Below are 15,019 nucleotides of genomic sequence, written 5' to 3'. Positions count from 1 at the left end.
CACGTCTGCCTCATGTGTATCTGTATGTATTCATCATACCTATAATGGAACTGCGTAGCATTTACTCTATACGTGTGTGATACAAAATTGTATGCTACATCAACTTGCCACCTTAAGCAATTCTCTTAATCTCTTTTGCAACATTTTAAAATAGCAACAATAGCCGCATCTCGTAATAACATTTCTGTATAGGGCTATATAGGTATAAGTATGCTTATAAGTGAGTAGGAGTTAATATAACTGAAAAGGATATTCATTCTTATACACATACACATACACATTCATATACACAAATATACACGAGCGAGTTTTATGTTTTCCTATAGTCATCGTGTGCTGAAGGCAGTTCGTGAGTACGCTTTCATTTAAATAGCCTTAAATGTTTGTGCTTCTCCGCAAGTCTACTTCAAATGCATTGTTGTCTAACAACAATTATGGGTTTATTTACAGGTAATTCCGGGGTAAACGGTTAGTTAGGTTATTGTTATGTTTCTCTACTCTCTGCAAGTAGTGCGATGTTTCTGCAGCTTAGTTTGTAAAAATAAACGGAAATTAAAGCGAGCTCTTATAGGTCGGACTCCTAACACTATTGGTTCTTCTTTTTCTTTTTTCTGTCTTCTTAAGTGAAAAATTCTTTAATAATTTTCATGTTTTTGAACTTATACCCGCCACCGATGGATGCGGTGTATACTCGCTTTGTTATAATCTTTGCAACACACAACAGGAAGCTGCACACACGCTATAAAGTGTATATATTCCTGATCAACTTGTAGGTCCGAAACGACATAGTCACGTCTGTCCCTTTGTGCGTCTGTGTGGAGTGTGTTGTCGACACTCTCCTGGTTGCAAACATGCAAATATCGACTTCAAATTTGATAAACACATTGGAAGTTAGCATTGAAAATAGGCCAGAATGGTCAGAGCAAAAGCCCGTAGTGAAGGGTACATTGAACGAAACTACGTTCGTATAAAGTAAATAATAAGAGATAGAAGGTTGAAATTTTCTACATATACTTTACGGAAAAAACTCTTGTTTACCTGTAAAAAGGGAAAAACTGGCCAAGCCAACACAAATTCGTGAATGAATGAAGTTCATATCATCTCCCTAAAAATGCATTAGATCTAACACAAACATTGTGGACACGACGACCTTGGGGAATAATATTTTCTTAATAATACAAGCGATATGGGTATCAAATGAAATCACTTGGAGAGCAGGATGTGACAAACTAAATGTCTCAGTTGCAAATTGAAAACGGCGACGGTCACGGCGTAGTGGGTTTATTTTCTTTATCACAATGTCCTCAATATGAATATCGAAGAAAAGCGTGGAGAGGTGGATGTAACGAGCTTAATATGTCAATTTACATTACATGTGGCGGACGAGAAAATAAATTTTATCCCATTCCATTGCACATATCAAACATAAATAAGAGCCTGAGGCTCTAAAGATTTTAATAGTGCCGGGTATGGGAGACTCGGCTTCAGCCTAACATAACTTTATTAATTGTTTTGCTCTGATTTTGAATTGGCGTTTTTCATATCCTCTCTTAAACTATTAATGCACGTCAATCACATGACAATAGATGAAAAGCAATTGATTTAAGTGAGTTAAAGGAAATAGTGAGCAATGCACCTTTCTCCTGTACCTTTCTATTAGAAAACATATCAAATTCAAGATCGAAAATAAGATATGAAATCCTTTCAATATCGTCTTTGCGTTTCCTGTATAAGTTTTCAATAAGTTTTTCTTTCATTGAAATACTTTCATCGACCACGTTATAGTAAATATTATAAGGTCGCACACAAACGTTCATATATGTGCTACAGCATATGTCGTGGATAGGAGTTAATATTCAGTTTCCCATGTAAATATTGCGCAATTCCTTTTAGATATATAAGCATCATATACACACATACTTTTCTTACGCTAACTAACCAAGCGAAGCCACAAACGCCATAAGCTATAAAATTGCAATCAAACTGAGACTTAATCGAAATAACCAAGAACATATTGGTAATAAACGACTTAGTTGAAGCATAACTTTATGGAAAATTTTTCAATCAATAATTTTAATTTATTCATAGATAGTCGATAAAATGGAGCAAGAAGAGTTAAACAACATGCAATAGCTGGTGGGCAAAGCTTTATGTAATATGTTAGGCGTTTAAAATTGACTCTTCAATGAGCGATACTTTTTTCCTTCACTCATTTCTTACTCTCATATTATTCCAATATTTGAAGCTAAAGTTAGACTCAATTATTTACATTTACTTCCTTCATTTTAAGGGGGCGTACGTTTGGATTTGATGATGTGCACTTTCTGGATGATGATTTAGTGGCTTTCCTGTATTTTAAGATTTAAGTAAAAAATTAACCCCTCTTGGACATTTATTGCCTAACAAAATGATAGGCCAATCGCAAAATTTCGACAAATGCCTCGGTTCTTGAGGAAAACGACACACAATGTCTTGCTGCACTACTGTTACGTTGTTTCAATGTTGTTGCTTTTAAAGGCATATTTATATCCGTTTTATGTCCACTTTCCCGCTTTGAGAATCCCGTTAGAGCAAGCAGGATTATATGTAGAGGAGAGAGAAGGTTTGCCTTAAGCGGGAAAGCACTTTGCGCGTAAATTCTCGAAACGATTGCGGAAGGCGAAGAAGTCGAGTAATGCTCAGACGGGTAGATTTCTTTTAGCTTCGTGGCATACGTACCGTCTAGATATCTACGCATGAGCGCAGCGCGGTCTACTTAAAAGTATCGAGAGTACTGAACACTCTCTCGCCACCTATGAGTACTTGCGCCTAACGCTGCACGCTGTCGAGCCTTTCTGGGTAAGATTTGAAAGTTACTGCTACATGCAGATTAAATACTAATCATGATCGAATATGCACAGTATGAGGTGAAGTGTGTTTTGAGGATTTTTGAAAAGTTCTTCCGAGGCTTTGACTATACATTCCGTCGGTCGGATGCCTGTTTTATTTTCTCTTACCTAGCGCATTTATCGCTTAGTTCGTTCAAATATTATCAGAGTAAGAAGAGCTTGCCAGAGTAAATGCATTTATAGCTTAATTCGCGCATCAACTACCATCAGAATAAGGGGAACTTGATAATGATGATGTTAATGTTAATTGACTGCATAATTACTTCGTTTGTAGAACCGTTTCTTAATATTTTAATATTCTCGCAGAGACTCAATCGCTCTCATTTCTTTTTTTTTTTTTTGCATTCAAATTTCCATAAAGCAGCGCTCGCGACGATGTCGGACGAACATTATTTTGACCATCGAAAAATATTTATCATAGTCCAATAACTATATATCATCCTCTTCACGTTCTCTTCACGAGTTACAAGTGGCATCATAAAGTAAGCACATCTCCAAGTTGTAAAAAAAACAAACACATATTTTGAGCTGATGTTAGCAATGATGATGTTTTCCTCTTGTTCTTATGCGTAAGTATATATGTATTTGTCAAGACTGCTCTCGCACTTGACTAAAAAGGGTGATGGCGCTATGAAAAACTATAAAGTGCCTTGGTACATTTATGCATGTGCATGTGTATGTGTATGTGTATGGAAATTGGAATAGGAAAAAATCGTTACCAATCGCACTTTCTGATTTATAGTGTTGTCTTGTCAACTACGAAAGCCATCAATCGAAATTCAATTTGGTTTCAATTTCATGTTTGCAATCGCTTATGTATCCGGTGCGTGTATTTAGTTGTTTGCATTTTGAGACAATGTTACAAACATAAAGTAAGCAAAATCGTCGCGTTAGTGCACTGGTGTTTCCTGATAAACACCAGCAATAACAATTTGCAAAGCTGGTAAGAGAAAGGAAAGTAGAGTAGAAAGTGAAAAATAGTCGCAACCAATGGTAAGGGATGAAGAATTAGAACGATTGTAAAAACTAGTCTAAGGATGTCTTAAGTATAAACGAATGTTTGTGTTTATCGTATTTGGCAAACCTACAATCGACCATAAGAAGAGACGGTAGGGAAAAAGGCAAGGAATGAAAAGTGTTATAACTTGCTCTGCTAATCCTTGAGTGAATTTTCGCCTTTTTTTTTTTTCCTTTAGGTTTTTTTACCTTACTCTCCACCTTCCTGAGGGATCATTAGCAGAAGTGCATAAAAGTTTCATGATACAGCAATTTCCGTTTGTTTAACAAATATTTACAACACCTTTGAGCTCATATATGTTTGTAAGCTAAGCAAGTGCATAAGGGCAAGAGCCTGAGTGTGGATTTCGTGTTTCCCGGCCGACATAATACAACCTGTATACATGACCTTTTTACGTTCTCAAGTTGTTGGTAAGCATTCAATTTTTTTTATATGGCTAACAGCAAATTGTTGGACGCACTACATAACTTATTGTAAAGGAGTATTTTCAAGCAGACAGCAGTGTAGTGTTTACCAATGAATAAGCGAAACTTATGCTATCTTATGTTAATGTTTTTTGAAATGAGAAGAAATTGAAGCAGAATTACTTTTATTTCATAATCAAATTAGTAGAGCGAAGCGTGGTTCCGCTTTCGCTTATGTGCGCGAATAATACACATGTATGTGACAGCGTGTGTGAATCTAGTTAACATGCGTATTTGATATCGTCATCTTTTTGCTGAGTGCAATTCTGGATATTTTTGTATTTAACAAGAGATGCGTTTTGTGTTTTTATTTGTATCTACTTTACCGATCTTCGTTCAATTGCTTGCAGTGGGAACAAAGAAGTGACAAAATCGCAAACTCTTAAGTTCAGATTGTGCTTTTCTTGTTAGTCATATAAGCATCCATCGCGTCACACACGTTCTTTCCTCTACTTTTCTTTTTTCCCGTTTCCCTTTGTGTCACTTAAAGCATATAGCGGTGCAAATGTGCACAAAACTACGTATGTAGGTAAATTCTTCAAGCGTTCCCGCACACATACATCTACATATGCTTTGTATGGTTGAGAGCATGTGTGTAGGGAGTGTGTGCATGTTTTAATCTCGAGTTATATACTTCAGTGAAAAAAAAAAAAAATTCAAAAAAAAGCACTCATTGGTGAATATTGCTTAAACTGTTGTTCAGGAAAAGGATGTGTTCACGACGGTAACATAAAAAGTAGCAGTTGCGTTGGCAACGTGTTTTCCTTCTCTTTTCTTTTTTTCTCTTTTAGTTACAAAACTGAATGAAAATTATTTACTGCGAATTTTTTGTTATCATTATAAGAAAATTTGAAATCAGTAAAGAAAGAAATTGTTGCTTATCTCTGCGTACTTTTTTTTTTTTTTTTTTTTGATTAAATTATTTACAAGACTATCGCATTAAAAGAAGAATTAGTTGAATATTTTTGCTTTGAAACTTTTATAAAATTTAAGCTCATCAAAGCTAATACTTACATAGAGATGCATTGATGGCAAATTTTATTCTTTTCTTGCAGCCGGTTCCAATTTAATATCACTCTTATTATATCTTCGAAGAAAATGGGTAGAGAGACACTTGCCTAAGTTATCTTTATACTCATCATCGGGATGGATTTGGGTACATTCATTTTGTCAAAAGGCAGATAAACCTTGAGATCTAGGCATGTCCGTCTGTTCGTCAATCCATCTATCGGTCTCTCCGTCCTTACAATATCTACGCTAAACATTCTCCCGGACACGAAAATGAAGATGTCGACTTCAATATTGAGAAGAGCATTGAAAGCGTTTGCACGTCAATGGAGCGAATTGACGAAACTGATTAAAGCATTCGTCTACAGTATAACATGAGCTGAGTACACTTTCTCGTTTTCTTTGCTCATTACTCTTAAACAACAACAGACACCAAAAAAATGATTCCTACGTATATTCTAGAAAAATTGGAGAAATCAAGCTTGTTCTAAGCCTTTTTTGAAGATGGTTTGTTTACATGAAAGATCCATAAGATAAATAGTATCTTTTCGTGCAGTTCACCCGTCCGTTCAGCTCACTTAAGTTCTGCTAATGTTCACAAAATCCACAGTAACAGACACATACGATGCTCATTTTCTTGTAGCGTAAATACTTTGTTGGAAGGCAGATGGTATGCCAATTAAACGGCCCGGCTTTCTTCGATAAGTTGGTAAATATCAGTTTGTGATTTTCTTTTATCCTTTGTTTTATTGGCTTAAGAATACTTTGCGATATTCAAAAACTATATAAAAACGAAGTTCTAAATGTTCCAGGATGTCGATCTTCTGATTTCCGTGTTAGAAATATTTTAAGTTCACGGGATAAGCTAACCAGTTCGTAAAACTAAAAGCAAAATTTCTTTGGATTTGAAACTAAAACTTCAATACCTTGAGATTTTAACCGCGCTTGCAAAGTAAGATTCTATGGTGACCATAGTAGAATTTTTTCGATTAATTAAAATTTCTTTTACAAAAATAACGCTGTACTTAGCGACTATGTAAAGGGTGACATTACCCGTTAAGCAGCAAGTCACGCAAGCATTGAGCTACGTCCTCAACTTCTTTTCCTGACAAATTTAAAAATTTCTAGGCGATATTTTTATGAAATGATAATTCGAACCAAAAGATGAAGATATTGTTTGGAATGAATGCATTAAAAGCATCTATAATGATTGCAAATGATTTGAGCTATCCTGTCTATATATATATATATATCATATATATTTCTAACTTCCAAATTGACCAAGTTTTTATAATTTTCGTACGACTCCCAAAAAAGTCAATTTTGTGCAACATTGTCGTTCAGGAGAGAATATAAAAAGAAATAGGATAGAGAAAAAAAGGAAACGCTAATAATCATCGAGCGGCTCCTACAGAGCGAAGCTGATTAAATTGTCGATAAAATCAAATGATTATCTTAACAAGGATGAGGACGACCACTCGACTTTCACGTCTGTTAATAGTAAGTATTCGAAGAAGCTGAAAATGACAACACCTTAAAGCCTCAGATTATTGCCAAAAAGTTTTCAGGCTCGTAAGTCCGGGAAATAAAATTTTTTACAAATTCTTTAGTGTTTTTATCCCTGTAAACGAACCAAAAGAGACATTTGTTATTATCGATAACGCAGTCGAATAAGCTTCTTCACCAGTACACTTAAGTTCCTTTAAGCTCTTTTGTCAATATAAATTAATTCGTGAAAGAAAAAATCGTTGCCCAGTTTTACTGGGAATAACTTGGCCGGTTTCAGTGATTCTTCTTCTTCCCTTTAATGATTTCTCTTGATATTTACGTTTTTCAAGCAAATCTATATCTGATTAGCTTCACATGAAAACCCCTTACTTCGCTTTGAGTCCAGAGCTTGAGCTTGTTGGGAACTCAGTGGCTTGTTTTTTTGTTTTCATTTCGAAGCTTTACCGCTTTCATCCGAAGCTTTATAAAAAAGTCCTCTTAAGCTTTGAAAATAAATTGTTCTTCAAAGTTACCTGAAAGCTTTATATATAAACAAGACTAAGCTCAAACACTTTACGTAAGAAAGCTTCGTCTTATTTGCAACTAATATATTTGGCTCTGTAAAAGCTCTAATCGCTCTTCCAATTTTTTTTGTAAGGTTCGAATATTGGTATTTATGGTCTTTCTTGTTTAACTTTTTATGGGAGCTTTGATAAAAGCTTTGGAAAATGCGTTGAAAGCTCTAAGAGCCACTTTTTGTGCAATACTACTTCAGAGACATCAACCACAACAGTTGCCTCATATTCGGCGGTCGTGGAAAACTTTGGTTTTAATAGAAAATAAAAAATTGAAAGGAAATTAAGAAAACGGGCGTCGCAACTTGAGTGGTGCTACAGGAAATCTCCAAACGCCAAACCTTTGTAAAGTTAGACAGCACATATGAATATAGATCTGCCTAAGGGTGTTATTTGTTTAAAATAACTAAAAAATTGCACTTCTTCTAGAGCAGGTCTGGTCAACTTTTTTCGTCAGCGGACCAATTTTAATTCCCACATCGCGACGAACGGTCAGAATTTGGTCCAAAATACCCCTTAAATACATTTCATATATGACGGCTGCACAGCACAGCCGGTCGTGAAAGCAGATAAAATCCATTTACAGCATTGCTGTGTACGAGCAAACTGAACTGTTTGAAATTCAATATATAGTGTAAGATAGTTCCGAGTCTCTTAATCTGAACTTTTAGAAACCACAGGAGCCCTTGCTTTGCATGCATATACAACAACAAAAACCACAAGGCCGTTGCTTGCCGGGACAATTCGCAACGTATGTACAATTACATATGTAAAAAGCACAAGGGCCTTGCGTTTGTAGTATGAATTTTATAAAAGTATTCTTGTTTTTGTTCTCGTCCCGAATTTTCAGAAAACTTTTCAATCTTCGTTCTCTCTTCCCAATATATCTTACGGAACCAATCAGAAATAACGCGAGCTTGGACTCAAGAATGGGAAGATTCGTGAACGATTGCCCATGCAAGGGGGAAAACTATTATATGGTTGCCTTGTTGGGTAAAGCAAAGAAGAAAGCGAAGCTTAAAACTCGCTTAGAGTTGTTTGCAGAGTTTCGGATTCTTTCAAGTCTATCAAAACAGCTTTGCTTAATACGCGCGATTTGCCTATATGTCCTATTTAAGTTAAATTTTAACCGTAATACCTCATTATGGTTCGAAAGGTAATTGTTGTTTACTGCATCGACTGCCAAGCTTTTGCATATTTGCAACGGCTTAGTGGTTCTGGTTCTGTGCTAGTTGTTTACTTGATTTTTTTCTCTTTTTTCGTCTTCTTCTTCTTAGTTGTTTATACATGAACTATTATTTGTAATTATTATAGATATAACTTTTTTCCTTATTCTTCTTTATACTTGTTTTTAATGTTAATTAGCATAAGATTCACTTCGAAGAGTCAATTGAATTCGTTTGTTGATTTGTTTTAGTTGAGTTTCATGTGTAAGTAAATAAAATAAATAAAAATAAATATCGATCTAATCAAATGCAAAAGAAATCTATAGTTTCGTAAGTTCCAAATTTAATGCTTTAAAAAAATTTTTAAATTTATTTAGCATAATAGCCTTGGTTTCTCACTATTATTGCATAGAGACTTATTGCTTTCATCATTACTATTAGTAAAAACAAGTTACGAATTCAAAGTTTATGTGTGTATGTATTGAATAAACCATTGCACGAGTTTATAAATCAATTTGAAAAATTTATTATTTATATTTTTGCTATTAAGTATAGGGTCAATCAAATAAGTGTTCAAATTATGTTATTAAGTGCTTAAGTGTTTTCAATGAGTTTTTTTTTTTTTTTTTATTGGTAACAATAATTATTTGAATGAAAATAAATTTTCTTTAATTTTAGATATTTTTAGCCTCTTTTCCACATAAATCTGCCCATAATATGACTAATCTTAATGAACAAGGTTGTTACGAGTTTGCGATTTTTTAGAGTGAACCAATCCTCCAAGACAAGTGTAATGTAAAAAGTCCAATAGAGTTACATAGCATGATCTTTGTAGCATGTTCACATAGGCACTTTTGGAGATCAAATCGTTCTTAAGGTTTTCTTGTACTAATTTGTTGTGTTACGTTGTTAAGACCGTAGATTGTCCAAGTCGATATCATCTAATTTGTACCAGTGATCAGGCTGCGGTAATATTCTCCATTGAATGTAATTGCAATGCCTTCATGTTCAAGAATGACTCTTTCAGCCAAAAAGTTAATGTTTAAGTAAAGGCCTGTTAAGAACATCATGTCTGTTTTTTCACTAAAGGGGCAACATTCCTTGTTAATCAAATATGATTTTCATCCCACATGCATGAAACGTAACCGTGATTTCACTGTCGTCGTAATAAGCTTTAACAATTTCCGTACGCTGTACAAGTGCGTATGTGTTGTACTCCCAAAAATAATAGCGACATCCACACAATATATTGAAAAAAAATTCAATCCAAATCTCAACAAAACGTGTATTTTACTTACCTTTACTTTCGGAATTATAAAATGGAAGGGCCTATATGTGAAATAGAGTTGTATATCAGAGAAAGTCGTTATCAGAAAGTCACAAATTTCCACCACTTTTTAAAAATACTTTTGTTTATATAACACTCCAGAGGGAACACGCAAAAGAATTGTTGCGTGTCACTTTATCCACACTTCAAATAATTGTATACATAGTTATTTACTTGATAAGTACTTTTATACTCAGTTACTTTTATTTTGTCCAAAAATTTGTAACCATCCAAACCCAAAAGCGTTTGTGTCCAAGTTCTTTCATCGGCACTTCAACAGCTTTAAGCATCAAAATTATGAATATTCAAGCCGTTTTGTCCGCCTTTTAAACCCACCTTAATCGTTACGCAATCTTAAGCTGACGAAAAAATATAAACATCTTGTGGTTGTTGCCAACAGAAAGATATATCATCCCAGGTGGACGGATGCTAAAGTAGATGAAGTAAAAAACAACAAAAATACAGTAAACGCTTCTTATTCGCGACTCCTTCATTCGCGTTTTCACTATTCGCGGCTATAAATTTCCGCGATCGGTGTTTTTGAGAATGTAAACAAGCAGAATGAAAGCAATCTTATTATTACTCAATGAATAAAATATATTTTTATATATTTGAGTTTTTTTATTTAGTCACCTAGGAACGTATCCGTTATAATCCCATATAAATTACCATTTCGTGTTCACGGTTTCAGTATCCGCGCGAATAAAGAGCTTTTACAGTTTATAGAAAGCACATCAGAGTGATTCTTTCATATGCTGTTACATGGGAGCAGTTCGTACCGTGACGTAAAAGGTCTATTACGCCCATATACCATACATCGAATTACAAGGAAGACATGTTTGCAAAATATGGTGAAGGCTTCATTGGAACACCTACCAAACGCAACTTCATCAACGAAAAAAAAAATAAATAAAATAGATTGCAAGCGGGAAATTGCCATCGGATCCCCATCGAAGCCGAAACTTCATAGCAACGAAATAATATGTAAACAATAAGTCCTTTTATTCTTTGATTTAAGTTCCGTTGGTAGATATAACACGAAACTGTTGGAACAAGAAGCAAAAACAGGAAACGCCGGAGCGACAACAGAAACAGCAACCAGGCGCCATATGTAGTCAATGTTGCTGTAACATAAGTTGCTCACGCTCGTTTACATGAAACGTAAGCGAAAAAGGAGAAAATTAATTTTACTTCGAATTATCTCATAGAGCATAGCTGGGAGGTAAAACTATTATCTTCGATTTTTATTAGTTTTGCATAAATTTAGACACCGTTGCAAGGCATCGCTTGTGAACTATGCCTAACACGAGAGATGCGAGATATTTACATTTCTCTACAGACACTAAACTGATGTGGTTGGTGGGAATTCTTTAAGTTCGCAGACGGATAATCTTTGGTTTTTTGAAAACAAAAGTCATAGTTCATGTTATTGTATGTTGCGATGTTTGGTTAAAATATACTATAAGCGGGCTCCCGAGATGCGCTTAGAGCACCACTAATTTTGCATTCATATTCGTACGTGATAATAATCGTCATTGGCATGCAGGAGTAAAATATTTTGCTTTTTTTTGTGCACAAAAATCACATGAGGTCACGTAATAATAAAAATTATTATTGTGAAAGAAAAGGGCTGACAGCAACAATTGTTAAAGCATAGTATACGTATAAACCACTGCAACGGATGGATAACCGCATTAGTGTCACTAAACTGAAAGTTATTCTATTGTAATTACAAAAAGTTTTTATCGACTCAAAATGACTGCGGGTATGCTGTCATCGTTCTGGTAAATGCCCTGCATGTTTATACTGCTGCTTCACGATGTAATAACACAACATAAGAATAATACTTTTTAGAACTGTGCTGACGGCTCTCCCGACCCCTTGTTGCCCTGCTATCTTTGCATTAAGAAGACTTGTTCTTTTTATAAGTATGCGTACGTGAAAAGGAGTCCCAAAGATAGTGCCAGCCCGTCCAAATTTTCCCATGTCCGTTTTGCATGTCAAAATATTATAATTTCAGTGATTTTTCTTGATTAATGATACGTCAATCAATAAATTCCCCACCGTTCACGAATCCTTATGATTTATAGATAGCATGGATAGACGTGGAATGAGTTAAAATTTCATGAGATTTCTATCATATTTCTATCATGACATGTAGCACTTACGACTTTCTTAAAAACGGAAGGAATGCACTTTCGTTACGCTTTGCCTTTGGGCTAAAATGCGCCGAAAATTGCAATCCGTAGATTGAATGCCAGCATGGGGGAATATCAGGCAGATATTCGAAGGCGTGAAAGGCTGTTCGTGATTCTAGAGGCACTAGTATCACACAAGCATCAGTGTAAGGTGCATTGCGAAGGTATTGGGTAAACTTGCAAGTGTAACTATTCACACATCACACAGCAGTAATTATGAACAAATATTCCCTCAAAGCCACATAAATTTGTTCATAATTTCATACGTATGATTGAGGGAAGCAACAAAACTTTTGTGTGCTGGACTCCACATGCTTTAACCGGCTGTTGAATGTATTGCTATCTTAGGCAGCAAAATGTTGGCCCTTTCTTTAATTACTATTCTATAGGGTGTTGAGTGTAACATCAACTGGGTGGTGGGTTATAATTTTCAAGTTATTTTGTCCACTTAGTCACGTGTGTGTGAACTCTCAGTGGGAACAGTAACATGTTTATAATCCGCTTACGAATTTTACCATATTGTTGGTGTTACGTGTGGTTAAAGACTTTCTTTAGGCGAAATGCTCGACTTAAAATTCCACTACCGCAAATCACTGCAAAAAAAATTTCATTCTTAATCATTATTAAATAACTGAACAAATAATTCAGTTTAAGCGCAAAGGCGTCAAAGCTTTTAGGATGAATAAAACAAACATGGCTGGAGCGGTAGGCGGAGACATTGAGAGAGGAAATAAGCATACCATAGAGATAAAATAGAAACATTACGAGAACTTTGGGTGAAGCAGACAAAAAAAAAAAAAAAGAAAAAAACCTATCAACACTTTCGCCGCTTTTCGTTATACTTTCTTCCACAACTCTCTCATCTATCTATTCATGAAGAAGAAAACGTTTTAAAGTTATGCAGAATTCGTAGAAAGCATCATATGTTGAATTGTACTAAGTTAACAAAGAAAAAGAGAAAAACATAATGGCAACAAAAATTCAATGGTCATTGGTTTACATTATAGATCGGACACCATCAACAAAGCGCTGCACGCTCTGTCGGAATTAAATAAAAAAAATAAAACAAAAATGCTTTGAGAGCACATGTAAATAAATTTGGATAAGAATGTAAAAGGATTTTTAAGCACTGAATCATTTACAGTATTTTCCTTTTATCTGTTTAACCTTCAATTTTCATTAAAGCAAATTTTTTTCTTGTCCAGAATTTTCTTCTTCGTTATCGTAATTACTACTAATTAACAGCAAATAACATAATTATCACTACTAATTATAAAATAATTTAAACTGACATTAGGTTAAGGTGACCAGCAGTAGCTACAAGATTCCTTTTGTGAAGCGCACGTTCAGCAGCAAGAGAATCTTTGCATTTTATTTAGCGGCGGTCACATTTTCCTTTTCTTGTTCTCATTTTCTTTCCACTCATTAAAAGCGTGGGTGAAAACGAAGGCGAGGGCCTTTGAAAGTTTTTGGTCAACTTAATTATGAACAGTAACATGAATATCTTACGAAAGGCCAGATAACGTCTAATAGGAATGAATGGAGTAAAAGCGATTCAACCACGAAATGAGTAGCAAATAACGAGAAAAACAAAATTACTTGCCTTTCTTTTTTCCTCTTTTTTTTTGGCAATTGGTGAACACGTAAAGCAATACGTAGGGAGATGGTTTTCATTAAAATTATTTGAGAGCTTTAAGTATTGTATGTAAGGCATCCTTTTAACATCAAATACGTTAGTTAAAGTCAAGATAACTTAACACTTTACCCATCCGCCGCTCAGCCCTAGATCCTCCCTGACAACGCCATCGTTATTTTGGAGAGTGTCTCGCGGAATATCTATGCTCTTCTTTTGCTCCGCTAAAGTTGTCAACCATGACAGTCGACTGCAAATAAGTAAGCGTTGGCCATAAAAACGCTGTTAATAGACTATCTGTCAGTAAACTCTTAACACACACTGAGCAGTTTTACCGCATATAATAAAAAGACCGTCTCTTGCCTTTTAGTATTTGTCACACGGGGATATCTCCGTGTGGCAATAAAGTCTTCGAGCATTACGCAATAGTAGAGGCTTTCTAGCCGACACACAGTTTTTAGAAGTTTTGAATAAGTTGAGTTCTGTGGCATAGACAAAAAGGGCACACGTGAGAGATATTACTTGTCCTAGTTAATCCATGGGAAAATGTTGCTGAATCACGATGGGCACTGAAAACTGGACACAATGTAACCGTGAAAATGTTTGTCTATGTCAGGAAAACATTTTAATATCAACGATAAAGTTGCGTATAGTTAGCTCAGCTATTTCAGAGACTATTTGGATATAATTTGCTATGAGCTGCGCTGACTTAACGCAACGACTCCTCGAGAATATTACTATCAATAACTGATGCTAAATATTAAACGAAAAACGAGCTCAGAATACGAAAAGGCAATGGGAGTTCATTTTGCACTTGGCTTCGTATTGCAGCATCCGTCAAAGAGGCGTTACTGGCACCGAAATTAGAACGTGTTATCATTCTCCTCTCGATTAATATCTAGGATAGGTTTTCCTAAACAAAGTTTGTATGCTTGTAACGGTACATCAAAAAATTAAGCTTATTCCGTGCGTAGGTAGTTTTAAAAGACAAGTTACACCGCTCAGCAGGAACTGTAATCAAATGGTTTATCAAATTGGATATTGTAACACTTGTTCCGATGCTCTATGGAGTTTGTTCAGATCATAAATGCGTTTAGTCTTCTCTTCATTTATTATTATTGCAATCTATATGAAATATAGTAAGAACGCACATATAAAGTGGTAAGCTTTTGTATCGTGCAGCTTGAATCAATAAACGAGCCCTACTTTTTTATAATATTTTATAATTAATTAATTATTTATTATTAATAATTA

Source organism: Glossina fuscipes, unplaced genomic scaffold (assembly GCF_014805625.2).
Source record: "Glossina fuscipes isolate IAEA_lab_2018 unplaced genomic scaffold, Yale_Gfus_2 2, whole genome shotgun sequence".
In the NCBI taxonomy this organism is placed as follows: Eukaryota; Metazoa; Arthropoda; class Insecta; order Diptera; family Glossinidae; genus Glossina; species Glossina fuscipes.
The sequence above is the reverse complement of the archived record's forward strand: the minus strand, read 5'-3'. Positions refer to the sequence as shown.